The sequence below is a fragment of the Pituophis catenifer genome, unplaced genomic scaffold (assembly GCF_029215685.1).
Source record: "Pituophis catenifer annectens isolate HBS135680 unplaced genomic scaffold, rPitCat1.0.hap2 SCAF_7, whole genome shotgun sequence".
Taxonomy (NCBI): Eukaryota; Metazoa; Chordata; class Lepidosauria; order Squamata; family Colubridae; genus Pituophis; species Pituophis catenifer.
In genome coordinates this window covers 63,629,976-63,643,328 of record NW_027256887.1, presented here as the reverse complement: position 1 = coordinate 63,643,328, position 13,353 = coordinate 63,629,976, and positions in this window count along the sequence as shown.

Sequence of the window (13,353 nt, the reverse complement as noted above, 5' to 3'; positions counted from 1 at the left end):
CGCCCACAGAACCGGTAGTAAAAAAATTTAGAACCCACCCCTGCACGCAATGGTAGGCCGGTAGGCCCATTTTTCTTTCTCACCTGGCTCCAGATCCTCTCAATGTGTCTGGGGAGGGCAGAAACAGCCTTCCCCACCCCTCGGAGGCCCTCCGGAGACCCAAAATGGCCCATTTCCCAACTTCCAGTTGGACAGGAAGTGATGTTTTTTGCTGTCCCCAGCCTCCAGAGACTCCTAGAGAGGCTGGGGACAGCATTTAGGTAGAAAATAGTGGTGCTGTCTTTATAGATGTGAGAGATCTTAGATGGAACACAAAAGGAAGCAGAAATTTGCACACTTTGAAGGGCAAGACTACCCCTTAGTGGTGACAATAAAGCCACCACTGAGAAGGCCCATTGGGATGAATTCTCTTACAATGTAGTGGGAAAAATAACTGTGCCGCAGCTGCCAAAAGCCAACAGAGTCCTCGGCTGCATTAACAGAGGGATAGAATCAAGATCATGTGATGTGTTAATATCACTTTATAATGCCTTGGAGGCCACACTTGGAATACTGCAACCAGTTTTGGTTGCCACAATGTAAAAAAGATGTGGAGACTCTAGAAAGAGTGCAGAGAAGAGCAACAAAGATGATTAGTGGACTGGAGGCTAAACATATAAAGAATAGTTGCTGGAATTGGGTATCGCTAGTTTAATGAAAAGAAGGACTAGGGGTGACATGATAACAGTGTTCCAATATTTCAGGGGCTGCCACAAAGAAGAGGGAGTCAAGCTATTCTCCAAAGCATCTGAAGGTAGGACAAGAAGCAGTGGGTGGAAACTAATCAAGGAGAGAAGCAACTTAGAACTAAGGAGAAATTTCCTGATAGTTAGAACAATTAATCAGTGGAACAACTTCCCTCCAGAAATTGTGTGTACTCCAACACTGGAATCTTTTAAAGAAGAGATTGAACAACCATTTGTCTGTGTCACAAGTAAATGCCTTATTCTCCATTATGTAAATAGTATATGAACGGGATATCAGGGGTTAATTTATTCTTCACTTTTTAATGTATTCATACTTCACCACTCCATATCTAGCTCCACCCATTGTATATATAAGGAGCCGCACGCACCCATTCCTTGCTTCTATCTGTGAATATTCAGTGAATATAGAATGCCTTATGTAAATAAAGAGAGACATATTTGAACTCTTAATTCTCAAATGATTTATTGAGTCTGATCCTGAAAATATTGCAACAGTCTGAAATAGTATAGGGCTTCCTGCCTAAGCAAAGGGGTTGGACTAGAAGACCTACAAGGTCCCTTCCAAACTGTCATTCTGTTATTCTGTAACAGTAGTTAAGAGGAGGAAAAAAAATCATATATTGGGCAAATGTGTTCTTAACTTTTCTGGTTAACTTTTGAAAGGCAAGGACGGGTTGCTTACTTAGAAGACTGAATTTTACAGAAAAAGTATTCAAGTGATAAACATTTCAGATGTTTCTGCACCAAGGTACAGGAAACAATTAGAGATTCCAACTGTTATGATAGGTTGGGCAACAATGAAACATGGTGAAATACTATTCATAATTACCACATAGTTTGGAAAATTACAACTTATTCAAAAGAAGCACAGCCACCATAGTCTTATAAGACTAGGTGGGGGTGTTGCACTGTGTGCAAATAATAAAATACATTTGCACAGCAATTCTGGAATTGGAGCATGGAAATTTTATTAAAAGCATTTCTGTAAGATAAGCGAGCAACAAACATTGTAGTTTGAGGAAGATTATTATGAACTGCCTAGGCAGTTAGAAGATATGTGTGAGGCCTTTCTGTACCAGATGACAAGTCTTTCAGAGCTTTCAATTATCCAGCTGGGAATCCAACTCTATGATGAGTCAGAAATCCAAAGAATTTGTATCCACTTTTGAAGACAATTTCATTTATCAGATGGTGGAATAAAGAACAAGGTAGTTTTGCTATCCAAGATCTAATCCTCACCAATAGGGAGGAATTGAAGGTGATAGATACCTTGAAGTGAAGGTGACATGTACCTTGGGGGAAAGTGATTTTTGAGTTCCTGATATCCAGGAAAGAAGAATCTGAGAAGAGTCAAACTTCTATCTTTGGTTTCAAAAAAGCAGATTTTGATGAACTTGTGAGGGAAGATAGGTTGGTTCCAATCCCTTGATGTCCTGAAAAAGACAAGTGTTTAGGAAGGATAGGAAATCCAACAAAATGAGATACTAAAAGTGCAATCAAACAATTTGAGGCTTGTAAAAAGTACCCAAAAACACAAAAATGAGTTTTCTGGATGCCTTAGAAAAAATAAGGAAGCTGAAGAGGATAGCATTACAATAGCACTTAGACTTATATACCTCTTCATGGTGCTTTATAGCCCTTTCTAAGCAGTTTACAATGTCAGCATCTTGCCTCCAAAAATCTGAGTCCTCATTTTACCAACCTCGGAAGAATGGAAGACTGAGTTAACCTTGAGCCGATGATAATCGAACTGCCGAACTGCTGGCAGTCAAGCAGAATTAGCCTGCAATACTGCATTCTAACCACTGTGCCACCATGGCTCTTATAGGATATAGGTCTACTGCAAGGAAAAAATAGTGAACTGATGATAGATGATGAGAATGGAGAACTTCTTAAGCCTATTTGCATTTGCTTTATCCTAGAAAGGAAGGAGAATCTAAGTTGGTCATTGTTATGTCACCAGGAGAAGGTGGAAAGGGCAATTAAGGACTGACAAGAAGAGAGTAAAAAGAACTTAGCTCAATGAATTCAAATTTCCAGAGCCAGAATTACATATTAGGGCAGGGGTGAAATTCAATTTTTTTCCCTACCGGTTCTGTGGGCGTGGCTTGGTGGGTATGGCAGGGGAAGGATATTGCAAAATCTCCATTCACACCCCACTCTGGGGCCAGCCAGAGGTGGCATTTGCTGGTTCTCTGAACTACTTTCACTAATGGTTCCCCAGAACCTGTTAGAACCTGCTGGATTTCACCTCTAAATTAGGGTATTGAAAGGAATAGGCAAGTATTCCTATGAAGATAGGAGAGAGCAAAAATTATCCCCGTCTTCAATAACATAAAGAAAAGGGAACTGGGAAATGACAGGACTGTCCTTTTAGTGTCTATGCTATGCAAAATGCTTGAACAGATTATTAATCAGCATGTTTGTGAGACATGCTGTAATTAATAGGAATCAGCACAGGTTTGTTGCAAATAAATTGTGCCAGGCTAATCTTATTTCCTTCTTTAATAGAGTTACTAGCTTAGCAGATCAGGGAAATGCCACAGCTACAGGTACACCTAGAGGTTGGTAAAATGAAGACCCAGATTGTTTGGGGACAAGATGCTGACTCTTAAACCGCTTAGAGAGAGCTGCAAAGCACTGTGAAGTAGCATATAAGTCTAAGTGCTATTGCTAGTAGTAGACTATAGCAAAGCAAAGTGCTTTATGGCATTCTCATTAAAACAATGGTTAAGTATTCACTATATAATTCTATTATTTTTCAATAAATTTATTAAGAATTATACTAATGCAATGGCATAATACAGAAATACATTAAAATATTTTTTTAATTAAAAAATAATAAGAAAAAAGTGCAGGAGAATAAGAAATAAAACAAAAGGAAAAGAGGAAGGAAAAAAAGGAAAAAAGAATCTTTCCTCTTTATCCCCAGCATGTAGACAACATAACAGCTTATCACTTGTGTCTTAAAATAGAACCAAACATTTCTTCCTTCCATACATCATCCCATTTTCTATAAATCCATCTGTAAATCTGCAACGCTCCTTATTAATCAGCAAAACTCCAGCAAATTTATCATAAATAAAAACTTAAATATTTATATCTCCATTTCTTAGACATTCCTCCTTATCCCTGTCTTCCAATCCCTGTCTTCCAAGTCCAATCCCAGTCAGAAAAAAAAAAACAATTAAACATTACCAAACACAACCATCATCTAACTCCAGTAAAAAAATCCCTCATTAAATATCAGAAAATAGCAACACATTGTTCATATATCAAAAATAACAACTTTATAAATCATTTGCCTTACACCCAATTGAACATTATCAAGAATAACCATAATCATTCTGTAAGTTAACCCATTTGAAATAATTTGGTTCAAAAAACTTTTGCCTATAATGCACCATTTCTCCCAGTTAAAGGTTATAGGAACTGGAGTTTTAATAGTATATAGATAAGGGAAAAAAAGATAAAATCCAAAGTGATTTTTAAAAGATGTTGATGGGCTGAAACTTGAGTCGATAAAAAAGATTATATTAATGGCTCTGAGCTTGATGGAATCCTGTAACTCCTAACAGATTACAAAAGACCACAAAACATCAGTTTCTCCTCTTTGTTTATGAAAATACAGCTGAATGGAAAACATATGGGTAATCTCAAGATCTCTCCATGGTCCTGCAAGAATTTTTTGCAAGTACAAAAAACCATGTTTGATAAGGTCAGTGTGAAGGTGATCTGTTATAAATACTTTTTATATGCTTTCACAATACAGTTCAATATTAGACTTCTGGAATATATGCACAGCTAGACTATTACATTGCAACCAACACAATATACTGAAGCGTTATTAATATCAATACCTGCTTTTCCACATATTATCCTTGGGAACATTCCTTCATTCAATATGAATTAAAGTTCCACTTATTTCAGCAAATGGAAAGAATAAAGAATGAGAAGAAACAATGGGACACAATAAAGTATGGGCAAAAATGGGTCTCAGAATTACAGATCTGGAAAGTGCTATTTAATCTAATGAATTGAATCTCTGCTCAGGGCAGGAATCCAGATTAAAGCATTTCAGTCACATTGTAGTTTAGCCTTCTTTTGAATCACTCCAGTGAATACATCTCGGGTTAACTGGAACTGTTGTCAGACTGATCTTTCTGTTAAGAGGTAAAATCTAGTATTTAGTTGGAAACAGCTTTCTTTAATTTACCGGTAAATGGATTATTCTGTGTGTCCTGAACTGTAGAATGATAGAGGATAGGCCTTGGCCTTTTTCTTTGTGATATCCTTGCTGATATTAGAAGAATGTGATCATAATGAATATCTGCCCCTTCTCTTTCTTTCTTTTTTTTTAAAAAAAGTCTTTTCTTTTCTTTGTAGAATTAAGCTTTTAATTTCCTAATTATCTTCATTGCCCTTCTCTGAACCTTTTATAGTTACTTCATATTTCTTGAAGTATGGAACCCGAAGGTTGACATGAGATCTGATCAAAGCAAAACTAGTAAAATGATAACTTCCTGTGACTTGGAAATTGCATCGCCCTGCTTGGCTCAAATTTATTTTCATTCAGCTATGATTCAAATACCATTTTTTGCCAGTATTACTTACCACGTGAAGTATGCTCCAGTCTCTATTTGTACATTTGTTTCCTGTTGCCTAAGCAAAAGGCATGGCGATTGTCTCGGATAAATTTCATTCTGCTACCTTTTACCTAATCAAGTTCATTTTCAATTTTATTTCTGCTTGCCTAGGGTATTAGCTGTACCACTCATTTTGTATTAAATGCAAATTTGATAAGCTTTTCCTCTATCTCTTCACCCAAATCATTGACAACGAATATTGAAGAATATAAGGCCCAAGACTAAGTCCTATGGATACTGGATACCTATCTCTATTTTTATGAAGGATCATCACACTTTCTAACTGCAATACTTGAGCTAGCTTTGTCGCATCTTATTAACTTATTCTTGTTAATTAGTGTGCTACAGGTAATTTTTCATATACTTTGCTGAAGTCATGATATAATATTTCTACAGTATTTTCACAATTTATTCTTAAACCTATTTGATCAAAAAAAATTATATAAGATTAATCTGGCATAAAAAATGTTCTTGAAAAATCCATGGTGACTTCTAATAATTACCACATTTTTTTCAAGGTACTTACATATCGATCAATTCATGGTCGACTGTAGAATCTTTCCAGATATCAATGTCAGACTAACTGATATTGATCTTTCTTTCCCCCTTTTGAAGATAGGAACAACATTTGCCTACCTTCAGTCATTTGGTAATTCATCAGTTTTCCAGGATTTCTCAAAGATAAATGCATCATGTTTCAGCCAGAGAATCACCTAGTTGCTTCAGTACTCTTGGATTTAATTCATCTGATCCTGTAGCTCACTCAGAGTGACAAGAAATCCCTTTGCAATTTTTCAATTTCAGCCTTTAGTCCTGTCTTCAGCCCATCAAAATTTTCTGGTGCAATACATGGCTTTTGTTAGAGAAGATTGAACTGAAATAGGAGATGAGTACCTCTGCTCTTTCCTTGTTATCCGTTACCACTTGATTGTTTTCATTCACCAGCAGCTATACTGATTCTTTTCTATTCCTTTTATTTTAAACATATCTAAATAAGCCTTTTTGTCACATTTTCCCCCTTTGCTAACTTCACCTCATTCTGAGCATTTGCTTTTCTGACACCAGCTTTACAGTTCCAGACTACCTGTCTGTATTCATCTTTTGTGATCTGACCTTTTCATTCCCTCTATATATACTCTCTCTCTCTCTCTCTCTCTCTCTCTCTCTCTCTCTCTCTCTCTCTCTCTCTCTCTCACACACACACACACACACACACACACACACACTTATGCACACACACTTTCAAAAACTTTTCTAAGCTACTGTATATCACCATTTTAGCTCCTTTTTTTGTTCTTCCATTTTCCCCCAATGAATTATTTGCAAGTCAGTATTCCCTTATTCAGAAATTCCCATTCAATCTGAACTCATTTTCTGATTAATTTCTCCTTTCCTGTGATCCTACTTTGTCACAATCTATCTGATTTTTATAGCCAGAGTTAAATATTTAACTATGATTTATTTCAGTTTCTGTTAAAATCAAGAACTTCAATGTGACACATTACTTCCTCCCAGTGTTCCTGCAGTGCCCATTTCCTCAGTCCCTCAAGCCTTGTAAACTGATTACTATCAAACAGTGGTGGGATTCAAATAATTTAACAACCAGTTCTCTGCCCTAATGATTTCTTCCAAGAACCAGTTCACCAAACTGCTCAGAAAGTTAACAACCGGTTCTCCCGAAGTGGTGCGAACTGGCTGAATCCCACCACTGATATCAAACCAAGAATAGTTGTACTGGTGTCTCTAGCCTATTTGTCTGTAACTTGTTTGGCTGAGGTAAACTATATAATTGACACCCTCAACTCCAAACCACTAGAATAGGGGTCTCCAATATCTGGGCCTCGGCCCACTACTGGGTCGCAGAAGTGGTGGCCAAGAGCACATATGTGTACTGCTCCATTTGTGCAAGTGGCAGAGACGGGTGCACACCACTTGCACAAATGGAACTGTGTGCACATACACACTTACCCGCCACTCACGTAATATCATCTCCTCTCCCTTCCCCCCCACAAGCTGGTCCACAAAGCCAGAAAGATTGACGATCACTGCCCTAGAGCATATCTAGGTAAATTAGGAAATATTTTGGCACTATTTTCCATTAATATTTTAAATCATATTTTTGTAAGTAGATATAATCATTGGGGCTGTCCATCTGTCCACCCAATATTTCAGAGATTGGATAAAATAAAAATGCATTCCCCCCCCCAAAAAAAATGATGTTCAACACTTAAATTGATACCCTAGATAACTACTTATTTGGATGGAACATTTCTGATAAACAATACTCTTGGGCCATCTTCCATCCTTCGGAGGAGAAATTTGTCAGCAAGAGAAATGATTAAATTTCTGAAATATCATGCATGATAGCATTTATCTTCCAATGCAGAAGTTATGAAAGAATGCCATCACTCTAACTTTGTCTCTTTGAAAGATAGTTATCATCCACATCTTCTCCATAGTTGGGCAAAGAAGAATACTTGAAAATAAAAGAGCATTGCTTTCATGTGTTCCTCCACTTATTTTAAATTAGTAAGTCTCTATAGTATTCTCAGACATGTTATGTGAAGACTTGGCTTTCTGGAAAAGGTTCTATGCAAGGTGGATGGATGCAGTTATAGTGAAAGATTGGAAGATCTGAAGGACAAGGTTAGGGATAGATTGTCATGGACAAAATCTATGTGTTTGCTAAAAGTCAGCATCAACTGTATGCCATATAATCAATGTTTTTTTTTACAGCTTTGCTAAGACGTTCATTCATTTGGATTTTGGGATAAATGAAAAATGTTATTCAATTGCTGTATTTTAGTCATATGAGTCATCCCTCTAGATCAGGGGTGTCAAACTCAAGGCCCATGGGGCTGTCTTGGAAAATGTAAGGGGCTGTCCTGCATCACTTTGGCTCAGTCTACCCAATGCGGCTTCAGCCCAGTCTACCCAGTGTAAAAAGGAAACATGCCAGCAAGCTGGCCACTCCTGCCCAGGCAGCCACACCCATCCAGTTGGCCATGCCCACCCAGACCCCCATGGTCAACCACAGCCCTCATGCCGCCCTCAATGAAATTGAGTTTGACACTCCTGCTCTAGATGTCTGTAATACCTATTTAATCATATTTATCCTTCTGTATTAAGAGCCCAAGACCATCATTTTTATTCCTATGCCCTGAGATCTAGCATATAGATGGTGAAGATGGTGAAGACAATGAACTCTGTGACCCAGTGTGACTTTCACTTTGTGGTTTAAGAAGCCCCATTTGAGCAACACCCCTACAATATGGTGCACAATTCTTTCTATGTGGTTCATGTCTTCATGAACTATATCACTAATCCACCCACCTTTGTTTCAGTTCTTCATAATAATGACTGATGACTGTTTGTATGTCTCTTCTGTTTGTCTTCTTATGGCTCCTCTCTGACCCTTAAGAACCCACCAATTCTGCAATGTTTCTTTTACTTCCCTTGCTCCTGTTCATCTGCAAAAAATCATCTCTGAATTCAAGCCCTGCAGAATATCCTCTGTGTCTCTTGTTTCCAGACATTTTTCATAACCACTTGGCTTGTTCTGATATGAGTGTTTTTCTTATACAGAATTGTTTAAACTATCAATTTCTGTTGTACAGTCTCTTTTCTTTGAGGTATCTTTCTCCACAGCTGAAGTGTGGCCATTTGCTGCTCCAATCTTCTGTCTTGTTTTTAAGGACTCTTATGAATTTGCATTTGCTGCATACTGTATATGTGGCAGGTTGTTTCCAGGCAGGAATACAAATATCTTATAATTGCATACTCTTGTTCATCCATCATCACTTTTTTCTTCTTAGGGCACCATCAGTAGAAAGAGCTTTATTTGTAATTGGTCCCATCTTAGATTTTCAAGTTAGCCAAGAACAAACTCTTGAATTAAAGGGGAAACCACTCCAGATTCCTCCCACAATCTCCAGTTTGCAAACGCCCTGGGACTGCAATACTTTATGTTCCTGCTATGCTCTGCTCCTCTCTGGTCTACTCTACTTCTGCTTTTCTCAATAGGAAGAAGTCAGTAGATAGACAATTTGCAATCAGCAGCTATTCAGAAGGTGACCTTTTCATTCTTCAAAGCTGAGCACACAGTTTCTTAGAACGTACAGTTTCTCTGTTCACTCCCTTTTCCTGGTTTCTTCCTTTTGTAAAATTATACTGGCAAATTCCTGTTTATTCTCCATATTTGTTCTCTCAATGAACAGTTTCCCTTTGGAGGAAAAGCAAATTGGTATACTAGTCTCTAGCATTGAAAGCCATAAAGAAATTGAAGTATAAATATAGATTGATTCACATTTTATTCATTAGAATTTGTCTAAAACTAATCTATTCAAATTCAAGTTCATTTAGAAGTAATTAGAGTTTAATTAAAGCAAAGTCAGGTTAGTTGTCATTTAAATTACATCAATTTGATTAATTTCTTTTTTTTAAATATCTATTTTTTTTTACAGATATTATTCATTGTAGAAACAGGTTCCTTTAGTATTTGGGAAGAAATAGAATAGGATTGCCAATTTTTTTTTAATGAGTGTTGCTTGCAGCACACACATACACAAACAGAGAGAGAAACCAGTTAGATGAACTGCTGTTCTGAAAGCTTTCCACCATGAACCTGATGACAATGTTTTTATCACATGAACAGCTTCCAGTTTTGGTATTGAAAGGGGTTCAAACCAGAGACCAGGACACATTATATTGGAGGGGGAAATGGTTTATTGACAAAAATAGAGGCAGAGACAGGCTAAGAAGAGCTGGGATTACCGTCCCCTCTTCTTGGCTGTACACAAATTAGAATATCCATGTATTTCATTGCATATAACACATCATATTTATTTATCTCTTCATGAAGACAATTTGTATGTGTGACAAGTTCCAGTGACTCCAGGTGGCTTAAAAGGGCAAAACCCCAGTACAAAACCAATATCCCTCCTCCCAACAATCAGACTAGCCATTTGATGGGCTCTGTATCACTCTTGAGGGATCCTCAAGCCCATTGGCTCAACCATCTCTTCAGAGCCTTATGAAAGAATGTCAGAGCATGGGGGGGGGGCAGTGTAGGGAATCTTATCTCTGCAGGTGAGGCTGATATCTGATGAGATGAGGAAAACCATTAGGGTGTAACTATGAAGTAATGGGGCATAACTTCAAAGACAATAGGGAACAAAGAGGCAGTATTCTACGAACACGGTTTTTTTTGGAAGTATTCTTTGTTTTCCCACAGCTCTACTCACCTGCCAGTAGCTTTTCCCAACTTATCAGCATTCCTTGGGCTTCTAAATATTTTATGGCTGAACTGAGAGTTTTGATTTACCTGGCAAGGTGCTTCTGCGATGAAGTATTTGTCCAATTTAATACCGTGTAGCTGAGCCAGTGCTTTGTTTTCCCTGGGTATTTGAGTTAGGAGTTTTTAACCTGATTCTCTTCCCCCATTCTCCTTCAATGCTGGGTTCCTGGATAAGAACACAATTGGTTCTGAACACAGATTCAATAGGTTTTATGTGGCAAAGAGGAGCATGGGTCCAAAAATTAATTTATTCAAAACTGAGGTAGTTGTGTTTGACAGGGAAATTGGAGATCAATAACAAGTTATACACAATGGTAAAATAAAGCTAGAGCAGCTGGAGGAATTTATAAAGGATAGGAAAATAGATGAAAAAAAATTTAAGATTTCAAAATGCCGGCAGAAAAGTAAGAGTGTATTGTATGTGATTTATTGCAACTAATGAATGTTTGTCCAATAAGTGTTAATGGTTATGTTTAAGAGTATGCTGCTGTCAATTTTGTTACGTAGAGGTGAAAGTTGGGCATGTCAGAAAAAACGTAATAAGTCAAGATGCAATGCGAATCCAACTTCCTTTCTGTTGTCAATCTCAACTTTAATAGGATATCTCATGTCCCCCAAGCAAGCTCAAACATCATTGATCTATTTAACAACTGACTTTTCCTTGTCTATGGATTGCAACATTTTAGCTATAGAAAATTCTATAGAAAAAGTTATAGAAAAAGTGTGGCTTGCTATTATTATATAACTGCTTTCCTAATGTAGTTTTCTCCATGTATAGTGGAATACATTATCTCTTACCCCATACCAGTACTGGTTGTTATTGTCTAGCACTATGGGGGCATAAAACTGTCAAAGGCATTTATTTATATTCAGACATTATTTCACTTTTCCATACAATAGTCCAACTATCTTTTTACTGCTGTTTGACATCTTCATAATTTGAGTCATAAGAAAGTAATAATCTACCAGGAAAAGAGCTTCATAATTTTGGAGCACATATACAGAGATATGATTGGGCCTTGACATACAACTTCTTTCATAACTCCAAGAGATGGAGCAGAAGATGTGACAAATCTCTATCAGTATTTTTTCCATCCAGCTTTCCCTACAGATGAAGCTAAATTATGTTTTTTTTAACCATGTGCTGATTAAAATTTGGTATATTCACCAAAGGATAAATAAAATTCTGTTTGACCATAATTACTCTTCAGACTGCCAGCTGGCCATCTCTGTTTCAAATAATAATTAAAAAAAATCTTTCTAATCATGTACAGAGTGGTTGAGAGATCAGTCTTTAGAATCTTTAGATTTAAGCATTTTTATTACTAGCTCAATTGGAGGGGGCTGGAGATGCCAGAATTTGGGCTTCAGCATGGAAGCTTATGTTCTAATGTTCAGCTATGGTCCATTACACATATATTAATTGAGCATATGTATAATGGATCACAACTGAACATTAGGACACATGCATGCATGTTGAAGCCCAAATTCTAGCATCTCCAACCCCCAAAATTCAAGCAACTGATAAATGGGGAGACGACTTTGGAGAGAAGTCCTTTAAACAGCAGAAAGAGCAGCAATGGTGGCGAATGCAGAAAAGCCAGCTTACTGTATCCAGAAATGAATAAAACTGACATCTAAAAGGAGGCTATAGTCCAAAATTTAGAGCTTCCTAATTGATAATAATAAAAAAGAACCTAAAGATACACAGCCAATCAGAATGCTATGCTAGATAGACCAGTACAAGAAATAATTAAATTATTTGTCTATATTAATTGTCTATATAAATATCCTTCTATATCCCAAGGGTTTTAAAAATCAGTTGGTTCCAAGTATTTACTATTTATTCATTATGGCAAACCTTTCTGCAACCAATCTTATTTAGACTAATAATCATTTATTATTCCTTTAATAGATTTTTCAAGTTGCCACTTAGCATTTCCAGTTATGGTCACTCCAGGAATCCAGTTCCATGTTGCTTCCATTAAAGTCATACTTTTTTTAAAAATTGTTGGTAGATGCAGATCTTCCTACTGCAAACAGTAAAAATAAACATCAGTGTAGGGGTGAATGTGTGTGGACTTTTCAGAGGAAAGGCTTTAATTTCACTTCTTCCAACAAAAGTCTAAACTTGAAGGCATTGGGATTCTTGGGATCTTTTTTATGAGAAACATTTATACGAGGTTTTTATAAGATTTAATATTTTCCCAATAAATCATATCTGCACTGTTTGGTTTTAGTTTTGACAGTTTATGCTATACTCTTGCGTTTTTAAAATGAGAACAGAATCTTATGAATTCGGGTCATGGATTTTTATTTCAGATGCCCTGAAACAAACTCTACCTGACTCCCCCCCCCACCCTTGCTCCAGCATCTTATGCTTACCATGTTTCCCCAAAAATAAGACCCTGTCTTATATTTTTTTGAACCCCAAAATAAGTGCTTGGCCTTATTTTCGGGGATGTCTTATTATTTTGTGGCACATGGAGCAAGACGGGACTCCTCTTGCTGTCTTAGCTGATTTCCAGCTCTGTCTCCCTAACCCTAACCAGAGGAAATGGTGTGGACTGGCTGTGCATGCATTTAAATATTTTCAGGGAGGGCTTATTTTCAGGGGGGGGCTTATTTTAGCACATGCACTCAAAAGCCTGATTGGGCTTATTAT